This window comes from Rutidosis leptorrhynchoides, chromosome 9 (genome assembly GCF_046630445.1).
Source record: "Rutidosis leptorrhynchoides isolate AG116_Rl617_1_P2 chromosome 9, CSIRO_AGI_Rlap_v1, whole genome shotgun sequence".
Taxonomy (NCBI): Eukaryota; Viridiplantae; Streptophyta; class Magnoliopsida; order Asterales; family Asteraceae; genus Rutidosis; species Rutidosis leptorrhynchoides.
The window spans coordinates 311,088,007-311,100,336 of record NC_092341.1 but is presented as its reverse complement, the minus strand read 5'-3'; positions in this window follow the sequence as shown (position 1 = coordinate 311,100,336).

The window sequence follows — 12,330 nt, the reverse complement described above, 5'->3', positions numbered from 1 at the left end:
ATCATCCCACCACAACTTGCCTTCTTCACGTAACATGCTAGACCCAAACCTCGCCTTCTTCTCGGGAGGACACTCCGCGGTACGGAAGGCCCCCTCGATGTCCGAAATCCAACAAGTACTTTTCAACGGATCCCTCACCCCATTAAACGTCGGAGGTTGAGTATCCTTAAAATTTTTGTAGTGGAAGTCTCTCTTTCCATCACCCCCTTCACCTCGAGGATAAACGTTTCTAGCATCAAGGGCCTCTTCAATAGTGGCCTTCAATCGTTCATTTATCATTTCGGTCACTTGCCCATCGACCGACTCTTGGAAGACCCTTCGGACATCCGCAAGAAAATCCGATTTCAACTTCTTAAAGACGGCCTCGACCTTGGTCGAGAACTCGGCGTCTTCACTTGTACTCCCGTTTTCATGATCAGGACCGTTTCTCGTCTTCATTCTATAAAACGAATTAGGTTAAACCATGAAACGAAAGGACAATTATACCCAATTACATACGTATACACCACACTACCCCATCTTGCTCAACAATCGTCGTACATTGCTTGTTTGACCCGATTTGCACCCGTAGTAATGGTAGCTAGTCATTACCACGCAAGCACGTCGCGCTAACTCGCTAGTACAACGTCCATCTCGCTTGATGATTGCTAAACACAACACAAACAAATAGCGCATGATTAGTTCACATAAACCTATGCACTAATCATACCGATCCGACCCAAAGTCCTACAAGTCCCGCATAAACACGCACACAAAGTCTAAGTCTAGGCGCCTATCTCAAGTCACCTAAATCCCTTAGACCATGCTCTGATACCACTTGTAACAACCCAAACCGTAACCGACCAAACACGACGAAATTGCAAACAAAAAAAAAATTTTCTGGTGCAGATCATCTGCGCGGCGCGCCAGGTGACCGCGCGGCGCGCCAAATCACCTGGACAGCCCGCTGTCCCCGAAAGTCTATTTAACGAAAATGTTTGACTAGTTCTCGACATTTTTAGCCAAAACGCTTTTAACCATACATTCAAATATGTAAAACTAGCACATAACTAAGGTTTGAGCGAGTTTTACAAAGTGGGGCCCACACGTGCCCAAAACGCCACTAAGTTTAAAAATACAATGTTTAATACAAATTAGAGTTTCGACCACGAAAAGTTTAATTGCCAAACGATACAACGAGCATGGTATTTGGGTTAAACTACCCAAGTCTCGGTCAAACTCCAAAATCATCACATCCCAAAAGCGTCACTAAACGAGACGGGATCTCTAATCCAACCGGATGCCCTTACCCTTGTCCACACCGGAACCTATAAAAATAGTAAACAACGAGAGGGTAAGCAAAGCTTAGTGAGTAAAACATATATATACATGCGTATACAACTTACCCACACGCATCCACGATATCAAATAACACGTAACAAATCTCGATAAGCAAGCTAGTATCACCAAACGTATCACTAGCAATAATCATAGCATAAATACTCATAACAATAATCAAATGCTAGTATGAACAACAATAAATCATGGTTAACCAATCTCTTCGCTAGGGAACGACTTCGCGAAACAAGTCATCGATGTTCATAACATTCGTTAGCTTCCAAAAACGGCTATGGCATGCTAACCCCCCGAGGTGTTCCAAAAACGGCTATGGCATCACCCCTCAAGTGTTCCAAAAACGGCTATGGCATCACTTGCTCAATGTGAGTAGAACACGGCTATTACTCACGCTTTCGTACACCAACACGGCTATGTGTACGGGTAACTCAAATAACAACGTGGGAGTAAAACCCGGCTATTACTCGCCACTAAATGCACAAACACGGCTATGTGCCTTAGTACAAAACATGGACTAATACGGCTAAGTCCCACAACCTTGGTCACAAAACGGCTATGTGACACCATCAACACGGTACATAAATCATATACATACATATATAGATATTCCACTCACCTTATGCCGTCGGTGATTACTAAACCAAGCTTGAATTCCGAGGTAACGTACCTATTTCACAAGCACATAATCAATCAATCGACTTGGCCTAAACTCATAACACACATCATCCTAGGTCATCTTGACCCATTTTGACACTTAACCCTAATTTGGGTCATTCTTACCAAAAACCCTAACTCTTGGCACTCAAGGCCTTCATACACTTTAAATCACTAGATTTTAACACAAAACACTAACGTTAACCAATCTTGGTCCATTTTGACCCGTTTGACTCAATAAAAGTCAATACACCCATTTTGGGTCATTTATACCCAAATCACACCCATTTACACTTCCCTAAGGTGTTCTAGCAAATTATTAGCCAATTAGGGTTTCATAACAACAATTAACACTTCCAAAACCCTAGTTAACTCAATATTGAGTCTATATGACCCAAATTACCCAAGAATACCCAAATTAACCAAAAGTGGGTTTTATGTCCACCTTTGACTCAAACCCTAGCCCTAAATCGAATTAAACAAAGGAATTAAGATTAGAGCATACCACAACTACCAAAACGAAGATAATGACGAGATGAACAACTTTAGAACTTGGGCTTTAGCAAGAAACCCTCTCCTTCCTCTTCAAAGTGAGCTTTCCCTCTCTAAAACTCACTCTCTCACTAAAATAAATTGGGAGGTGATAAGGTTGGTGAACAAGGGAGTAAATGAGCTCCCAAACTACTGAACCAAGCATTAACTCGGCCTTGATGTGAATTTACCAAAATACCCCCAAAATATCTAATTTAAAAAGAGAAGAGATCTGTCACAGACATTTGGCGCGGCGCGCCATAAGGCCGCGCGGCGCGCAACCCTGCCAGATCAGCTCCTTTTGTATTTAAAATACACGCAACAGAACCCCGTTTCAAATACCGCACATTACACTTATATACACATATGTACACTATAAATAATCGGGTCTTACACCGATTCGACTTCTCGGTCCACCGTTTTAATCCGATCGGTCCTTCGGTTCCATCAAATTCCAAAGGTTTGCAGGCAGTGAATTATTTGTAGGTGCATCCTACACGATTTCCTGTACTGCCAGATCCAAGGTTATTGTTGGTATGTAGCGCAGCCTGTACTGCGGCTATGTTTGAAGCTAGAAAAGTACGGAATTCCTCTTCATTCATATTCACGGTGTGTCGAGTAGTCGGTGCCATTTCCTTCAAAATAGTCAAATGGAACAAGTTAATCATACAGAATATTAAGAGTAGTTAATAGTATTTTGTAGCATAATATGAACTCATTTATAAAAGCTTTTTCTTCATATTAGCGTTTTATAAGTTTAAATTCGGGTAGTACCTACCCGTTAAGTTCATACTTAGTAGCTAATATACAATTCAACTACTACAATTCTATATGAAAAACTGATTGTAATAATATTTCGCGTTCAAACTTTTATACAATATTTTACAAACTTACAATACCGCTTATTTTACATAAAGCATGAAATATAGCACATAATAACTTTGATACAAGATAGTTGTGAAGATAATTCTAGCTAGTACCCAAGTCGTTCAACAAAGGCAATAAAGACACGTAATTCATACGTCCAGAAACAAGTCATGCATTCTGGTTTTACTAGGACTACTTCCCATCCTTGGTCTTGTGGAACATAACCGTTATGGCCGTTGATAAGACAGCGTGTTGTAACGTCGTCAAAGGGACGAGGGTTACGTAATGACCAACAGTCTCGTAATAACCTAAAAACCTCATTTCTTACCCCAATTACCGACTCCGTCACTTGTGGGAACGTTTTGTTTAATAGTTGTAGCCCGATGTTCTTGTTCTCACTTTGGTGAGAAGCGAACATTACTAACCCGTAAGCATAACATGCTTCTTTATGTTGCATGTTAGCCGCTTTTTCTAAATCACGAAGTCCTATATTCGGATATACTGAGTCAAAATAATTTCTTAACCCGTTGCGTAAAATAGCATTTGGGTTCCCCGCAATATATGCATCAAAGTAAACACATCGTAACTTATGGATTTCCCAATGTGATATCCCCCATCTTTCGAACGAAAGCCTTTTATAAACCAAGGCATTCTTGGAACGTTCTTCGAATGTCTTACAAACTGATCTCGCCTTAAATAGTTGTGCCGAGGAATTCTGACCGACTCTAGACAAGATTTCATCGATCATGTCTCCGGGTAGGTCTCTTAAAATATTGGGTTGTCTATCCATTTTGTGTTTTTATACTGTAAAATAGACAAGAGTTAGATTCATAAAAAAAATACTTATTAATACAAGCAATTTTTACATATATCATAAAGCATAAGCACACTATATTACATATATTACACCACACGAATACAACTATCTTATTCCGACTCGCTCGTTTCTTCTTGTTCGGTTTTGGTTCGTTTTGCCAAGTTTCTAGGGATATATGATGTTCCCCTAATACGAGCCGTCATTGTCCACATTGGTTTAGAAAAACCTGGTGGTTTAGAGGTTCCCGGGTCATTGTTACAACTTAAGGACTTCGGGGGTTGACGATACATATAAAGTTCATCGGGGTTGGAATTAGATTTCTCTATTTTTATGCCCTTTCCCTTATTATTTTCTTTTGCCTTTTTAAATTCAGTTGAGGTAATTTCTATAACATCATCGGAATTCTCGTCGGAATCCGATTCATCGGAGAATTGGTAATCCTCCCAATATTTTGCTTCCTTGGCGGAAACACCATTGACCATAATTAACCTTGGTCGGTTGGTTGAGGATTCTCTTTTACTTAACCGTTTTATTATTTCCCCCACCGGTTCTATTTCTTCTTCCGGTTCCGATTCTTCTTCCGATTCCGATTCTTCTTCCGGTTCCGACTCTTCTTCCGGTTCCCCTTCGGGAACTTGTGAATCAGTCCACGAATCATTCCAATTTACATTTGACTCTTCATTATTATTAGGTGAGTCAATGGGACTTGTTCTAGAGGTAGACATCTATCACATAATATCAAACACGTTAAGAGATTAATATATCACATAATATTCATATGTTAAAAATATATAGTTTCCAACAAAAATGTTAAGCAATCATTTTTAAAGAAAACACGGTCGAAGTCCAGACTCACTAATGCATCCTAACAAACTCGATAAGACACACTAATGCAAATTTTCTGGTTCTCTAAGACCAACGCTCGGATACCAACTGAAATGTCCCGTTCTTATTGATTAAAAATGTTCCATATTAATTGATTTCGTTGCGAGGTTTTGACCTCTATATGAGACGTTTTTCAAAGACTGCATTCATTTTTAAAACAAACCATAACCTTTATTTCATAAATAAAGGTTTAAAAAGCTTTACGTAGATTATCAAATAATGATAATCTAAAATATCCTGTTTACACACGACCATTACATAATGGTTTACAATACAAATATGTTACATCGAAATCAGTTTCTTGAATACTGTTTTTACACAATAGCATACAAACATGGACTCCAAATCTTGTCCTTATTTTAGTATGCAACAGCGGAAGCTCTTAGTATTCACCTGAGAATAAACATGCTTTAAACGTCAACAAAAATGTTGGTGAGTTATAGGTTTAACCTATATGTATCAAATCGTAACAATAGACCACAAGATTTCATATTTCAATACACATCCCATACATAGAGATAAAAATCATTCATATGGTGAACACCTGGTAACTGACATTAACAAGATGCATATATATAAGAATATCCCCATCATTCCGGGACACCCTTCGGATATGATATAAATTTCGAAGTACTAAAGCATCCGGTACTTTGGATGGGGTTTGTTAGCCCCAATAGATCTATCTTTAGGATTCGCGTCAATTAGGGTGTCTGTTCCCTAATTCTTAGATTACCAGACTTAATAAAAAAGGGCATATTCGATTTCGATAATTCAACCATAGAATGTAGTTTCACGTACTTGTGTCTATTTTGTAAATCATTTATAAAACCTGCATGTATTCTCATCCCAAAAATATTAGATTTTAAAAGTGGGACTATAACTCACTTTCACAGATTTTTACTTCGTCGGGAAGTAAGACTTGGCCACTGGTTGATTCACGAACCTATAACAATATATACATATATATCAAAGTATGTTTAAAATATATTTACAACACTTTTAATATATTTTGATGTTTTAAGTTTATTAAGTCAGCTGTCCTCGTTAGTAACCTACAACTAGTTGTCCACAGTTAGATGTACAGAAATAAATCGATAAATATTATCTTGAATCAATCCATGACCCAGTGTATACGTATCTCAGTATTGATCACAACTCAAACTATATATATTTTGGAATCAACCTCAACCCTGTATAGCTAACTCCAACATTCACATATAGAGTGTCTATGGTTGTTCCGAAATATATATAGATGTGTCGACATGATAGGTCGAAACATTGTATACGTGTCTATGGTATCTCAAGATTACATAATATACAATACAAGTTGATTAAGTTATGGTTGGAATAGATTTGTTACCAATTTTCACGTAGCTAAAATGAGAAAAATTATCCAATCTTGTTTTACCCATAACTTCTTTATTTTAAATCCGTTTTGAGTGAATCAAATTGCTATGGTTTCATATTGAACTCTATTTTATGAATCTAAACAGAAAAGTATAGGTTTATAGGCGGAAAAATAAGTTACAAGTCGTTTTTATAAAGGTAGTCATTTCAGTCGAAAGAACGACGTCTAGATGACCATTTTAGAAAACATACTTCCACTTTGAGTTTAACCATAATTTTTGGATATAGTTTCATGTTCATAATAAAAATCATTTTCTCAGAATAACAACTTTTAAATCAAAGTTTATCATAGTTTTTAATTAACTAACCCAAAACAGCCCGCGGTGTTACTACGACGGCGTAAATCCGGTTTTACGGTGTTTTTCGTGTTTCCAGGTTTTAAACCATTAAGTTAGCATATCATATAGATATATAACATGTGTGTAGTTAATTTTAAAAGTCAAGTTAGAAGGATTAACTTTTGTTTGCGAACAAGTTTAGAATTAACTAAACTATGTTCTAGTGATTACGAGTTTAAACCTTCGAATAAGATAGTTTTATATATATGAATCGAATGATGTTATGAACATCATTACTACCTCAAGTTTAGTAGGTAAACCTACTGGAAGTGATAAGAAATGATCTAGCTTCAAAGGATCTTGGATGGCTTGAAAGTTCTTGAAGTAGGATCATGACACAAAAACAAGTTCAAGTAAGATTTTTACTCGTATTAAGATAGTTTATAGTTATAGAAATTGAATCAAAGTTTGAATATGAATATTACCTTGCATAAGAAAGATAACCTACTGTATATAACAAAGGTTTCTTGATCTTAGATGATTACTTGGAATGGATTAGAAAGCTTGGAAGTAAATTAGTAAACTTGAAGGGATTTTTGAAGTGTTCTTGAAGTGTTCTTCCTATGATGATTATAGCTTGATTCTTGAAGTGATTTTTGATGAAGATGATGATTAACTACTGGAAAAATACGTTCATAATAGTGTGTGTGTGTGTGTGTTGAGAGAGAATTAGAAAGAGAATTGGAAGTGAAATGGAGTGAATGATGAGTGGTAATTGGTGAGTGGTGAGTGGGGTTAAAAGGAGTTCTAGTTAGTTGACTAGCTCATGGTAGAAGTTAAAATTAATTAGTCATACATGACATAATCAAGAGTGGAATCCCATGCTAGTTCCTATTGGTATATACTCATAGTAAGTACGTTTTGAAGCTGTGTATAATACGGGTAAGAAAACGACTAGAATTCTTGATGAAAGAAAAGAATGGAAAAGTAACTGTAACCATTTTCGTTAAGTATGAGTGTTTTGATATATGTCTTGAAGTTTTCCAAAAGTATTTTAATACATCTAAATACACTACATGTATATACATTTTAACTGAGTCGTTAAGTCATCGTTAGTCGTTACATGTAAGTGTTGTTTTGAAACCTTTAAGTTAACGATCTCAATTAATGTTGTTAACCCATTGTTTATTATATCTAATGAGATGTTAAATTATTATATTATCATGATATTATGATATATTAATATATCTTAATATGATATATATACATTTAAATGTCGTTACAACGATAATCGTTACATATATGTCTCGTTTCGAAATCCTTAAGTTAGTAGTCTTGTTTATATGTATATAACTCATTGTTAATATACTTTTGGAGATACTTACTTATCATAATCTCATGTTAACCATATGTATATCCATATATATATCGTCATGTCGTTTTTACAAGTTTTAACGTTCGTAAATCGCCGGTCAACTTGGGTGGTCAATTGTCTATATGAAACATATTTCAATTAATCAAGTCTTAACAAGTTTGATTGCTTAACATGTTGGAAACATTTAATCATGTAAATATCAATCTCAATTAATATATATAAACATGGAAAAGTTCGGGTCACTACAGATACAACACAATCTTCTGCTTCCACTCAACCACCATCCATACCATTAAGTGGTCTACAAGCTTTTCTTGAGGATCCCAGCAACAAATCTGATGATTTTGTTGAGTTTTTGAAGGTAACCTCTTTTTAAACTTTATGGTTTATTACTTATAATATATTTACTGATTATATTTTAAATTTTGTCTTATTGTATTTAATGTAGGCAAACACTGTTTCTGATTTATCTTCTTCCTTATCCACCATGACCTTCAAGCAAAGTTATCAGTCTACTGCTGCAGCTTTAGTGCTTCTGAATCAGCATATGATTCATGATTTGAAAATGCAGAAGGCTCATGAGACGATTATTGCCAATGCTGTGCATAATGCCACCAAATTGAATAGGCTTGAGCTTGATTTTAAAGATATCAATATGAAATTAAAAACTACAACAGAAACTGTGGAGAAGAAGGAGAAGCTGTTGGAGGTAGTAGAAGAAAAATGTGTTGCAGAGAGGGTATAGAAAGAGAAATGCATGGATGAGAAAGATAAGCTGGTGAAAGAAAATGAAGAATTGAAGAGGGTATTAGAAGAAAAGAATCAACTGCTGGAGGAAAAGACTGCTGCTGCCGCTGATACTAAGAAAGACTTTACTGACTTAAAAGCCGGTATCCCTGGTCTTGTACATAGGGTGTTAAGTTCTAATCTTGTGGGTCAAACTTTCAATAGGTATTTAGTGGCAGCTTCGGAAAGTGATCTTGCAGATGCTATGGAGGAAATTTTGAATGCTCTGCCTGTGAAGCCTGACCCTTTACCTGATGCTATTTCAAAACACATGAAACCAGATACTGAGGCTAAGCTGTAGTTGGCCATTGCTGAGGTGACATCCTTGAAAATTAATTCTGTAAGTGAGGTTTGTGCTAGAGAAGAGGTGTCGGTGAAGGATATATTGGAGGTGCCCATTTAAGAAGACATTTTCTCTGTATTAACAATATGTAATAACTGAATAATTTGTTTATGTATACTGCCATGATGCTTATTGTTAGCATATTTTGCTATTCCTTTTGTTGCTATGTGCATTTGAATTTCATATAGCATGTCAGATGAAAGGATGTATGTTTTAAGCTGATTTTTGACTATGTATAGAACTGATATCCATCATCCGTCATCCATAATGTACTCATCATAATATTCCCATTTATGGAGCTAAAATATACTGGTACTTATTTGTCTGAATTATTTTATGAAGATAAATAAGAAGTCTTTTAATAACGTCTGAGATATGATATGAATAAATCATAATGTTAGTATGCTGTTTATAAAAATTTGATTAACGTGTTAAAGAGGATTCTGTTTTTGGAACTAGTGATGTTCCGTGTTGCGCTTAGGTTTTGTGCGGCTTTATAAAATACACTTGTATTTAATATTCCTGTTTACAAGTTTCAAGTTATAAATGGATTTATGCCGTTGTGATAAACCATTCTGTATGTCATGACATTATGAGATCTTTAGTTTTGCCCCGGTGCCCTCTAGCGAAGTAACCACTTTACGCTAGCCGATCCCTTGTGTCTATAATGTTGACACAAGAGCCTCTACCATCGGGGGCATAAAAATGCCTTACCTTATGTGTGTAGGAATGAATGCCATGCTTTACATTCGTAACGCGTAGTGCTGTGCGTATGAAAAATTAGAAATTTATTGATAAAAACTGTCACAAATACATCATTCTTGTGTAATATCTTCACATGGGGTGATCAAGTCCCAATTAGAAAACTACAAAAAGTGTACTGTGTTATTGTTTGAACTGCTGAGACTTAAAAGTATGATAAAAACTGTTCTGCAAGAGTCATGCTGTTATACTGCCTTCCGTGTATTGTGTCGCGTCTTGTTTTCAACGTTGCCACATTTTGGTTGGTTTGAAGTACCCGTTTATATCGTTTTTACTGAACAACTGTCCTGATGATTCCCCCCTGACAAAATTCCCTGGTGCTTCTCGAACAACTGATCTTTCTCTTGCCTGGCCAACATGTTCAGAATGTATTACTACTACACCTTTTGGCGTTGGGAACCGCAATTCTGCATGCGGTGTAGAAGTAATTGCTCCAAATTTGCGAAGGGTCCACCTACCGAACAAGGCATTAAACCGCGATCTGCCATCTATAACTGTAAAGTCCACAATTTCTGTGCGGACCAAAGGGTGTGTTCCGAGTGTTACATCCAGCTTTACTCTACCAACTACTCTTATTGACTCACCCGAAATACCAGCTATCTTCACGTTCGTATAGCGTAGCCTATCCCTCACGCTGAACGGATATTCCTTAAAACAATGTAGATACAAAAGGTCTGCCTCACTTCCCGAATCAGTATAAATTCGGGTGATGTTTCTGTTTGCAATTACAGTGGAAATAACGACGGGTTCCTCTGACAAATGCCAATTTGGAATTGTATGAAAGATGATTGGAGCATACATCCAGCTCTCCGCTCTGCGTTCTCCATCTGAATCATTTTCCTGTTCATCATTCCATATGACCTTAATATGCATTTCTGGAGTTGGATCCCTTTCGTCATTCCGCTCTTCCCTTCTATTCCAGTCGCGTCGTCCACCGTGACGCACTTTTCCCTGCCAAGCGAAGCGTTTGTTTGGATCATTTCGTCGATACTTTTTTCCTGGCAGAAGATGGTTTAGTTTGCCAGCTTTGATCTTTGCGATGATCTCTCTCATTAATGATTTGCAATTATCTGTTTCATGCCCATATGCCTCATGGAAGTCGCACCACTTGTCACTTTATGGCCCTTGACGTTCTTCCATTGGTGGTGGTGGATGAAATGATTCCTTAATTGGTTTTGTGAACATGATTTCTTTTTGTGTTTTGGTTAATGCCATGATGAGCGGATGTCTGTCTAATGGCTTTCGATGGTGATAATTGTCATTTGGATGATTATTTCCTCTCCTACCGCTCTGCTGCTGTTGGTAATTGTTATCATAACCCCGTTGCCTTTGATAATTGTCATTTCTGTTCCGCTCTCCGCCTTGTTGTCTGAAGTTTCTCTGATAATCATCGACTCTTGGATATCCCATTTCACCTGCTCGTAAATGTTTCTGAGCAATCCCCAACGCTTGATGCAATGTCTTTGGAATATCATAACGCAAAGCATGAATTAATCGTTCAAAACGTCGCTGATCAAGACAAAATATAAATCCTGAAACTAGCTGGGACTCTGGTATGTCTGGTATCTTCTGAAATTCAATGGTATAACGCTTCATGAAATCACTCAATGATTCATTCGAACGCATTGTTATCTCATGTGCATCGAGATGTGACAATGTGCAACTTCGCAGACTCTGATACTGCATCACAAACTTTGCTCTCAAATCAAGAAAACTGGTGATACTCCTTGGTGGTAAACTAGCAAACCACTCACGTGCTACCTTCTGTAGTACCATGGGAAACATATGACACGCAGTTTCATCTTCCCAATGCTGTAACCGCATAACACCTTCAAACATAGGCAGAAAATTCTCTGGATCTGTTGTACCATCATAGACACCAATTGATGGGATTCCCAAATTTCTTGGTAATGGGTAATCTGCAATTCGAGGAATAAAACACTAAGTTGATTCTGCCATCGCTGGTGGTTTAATAGCTTCATCACCAGTAATCAAAGCAAACAAGTTATCCACAGCTGTTGCCCGAATGGTTGGTTGTGCTAATTTCTGCCTAAATCGTGATGGCGCTGTTTTAGTCAGAATACCGTCTAGCAACTTGCCTGCCATTTCTTCAGTCATGAAGAACTGTTCATCTTCTTCTCCAAAATTCCAATCATCATCCACAAAACCTTCATCATCATGCTGATTTTCTGCATCATCAACTAAGGCATTCAACTGAGTAAATAACTTGGACAATTGTGATTTGGAAATTGTCTTTCCTTTACTGTTATGCCTAGCATTCACATCAGCA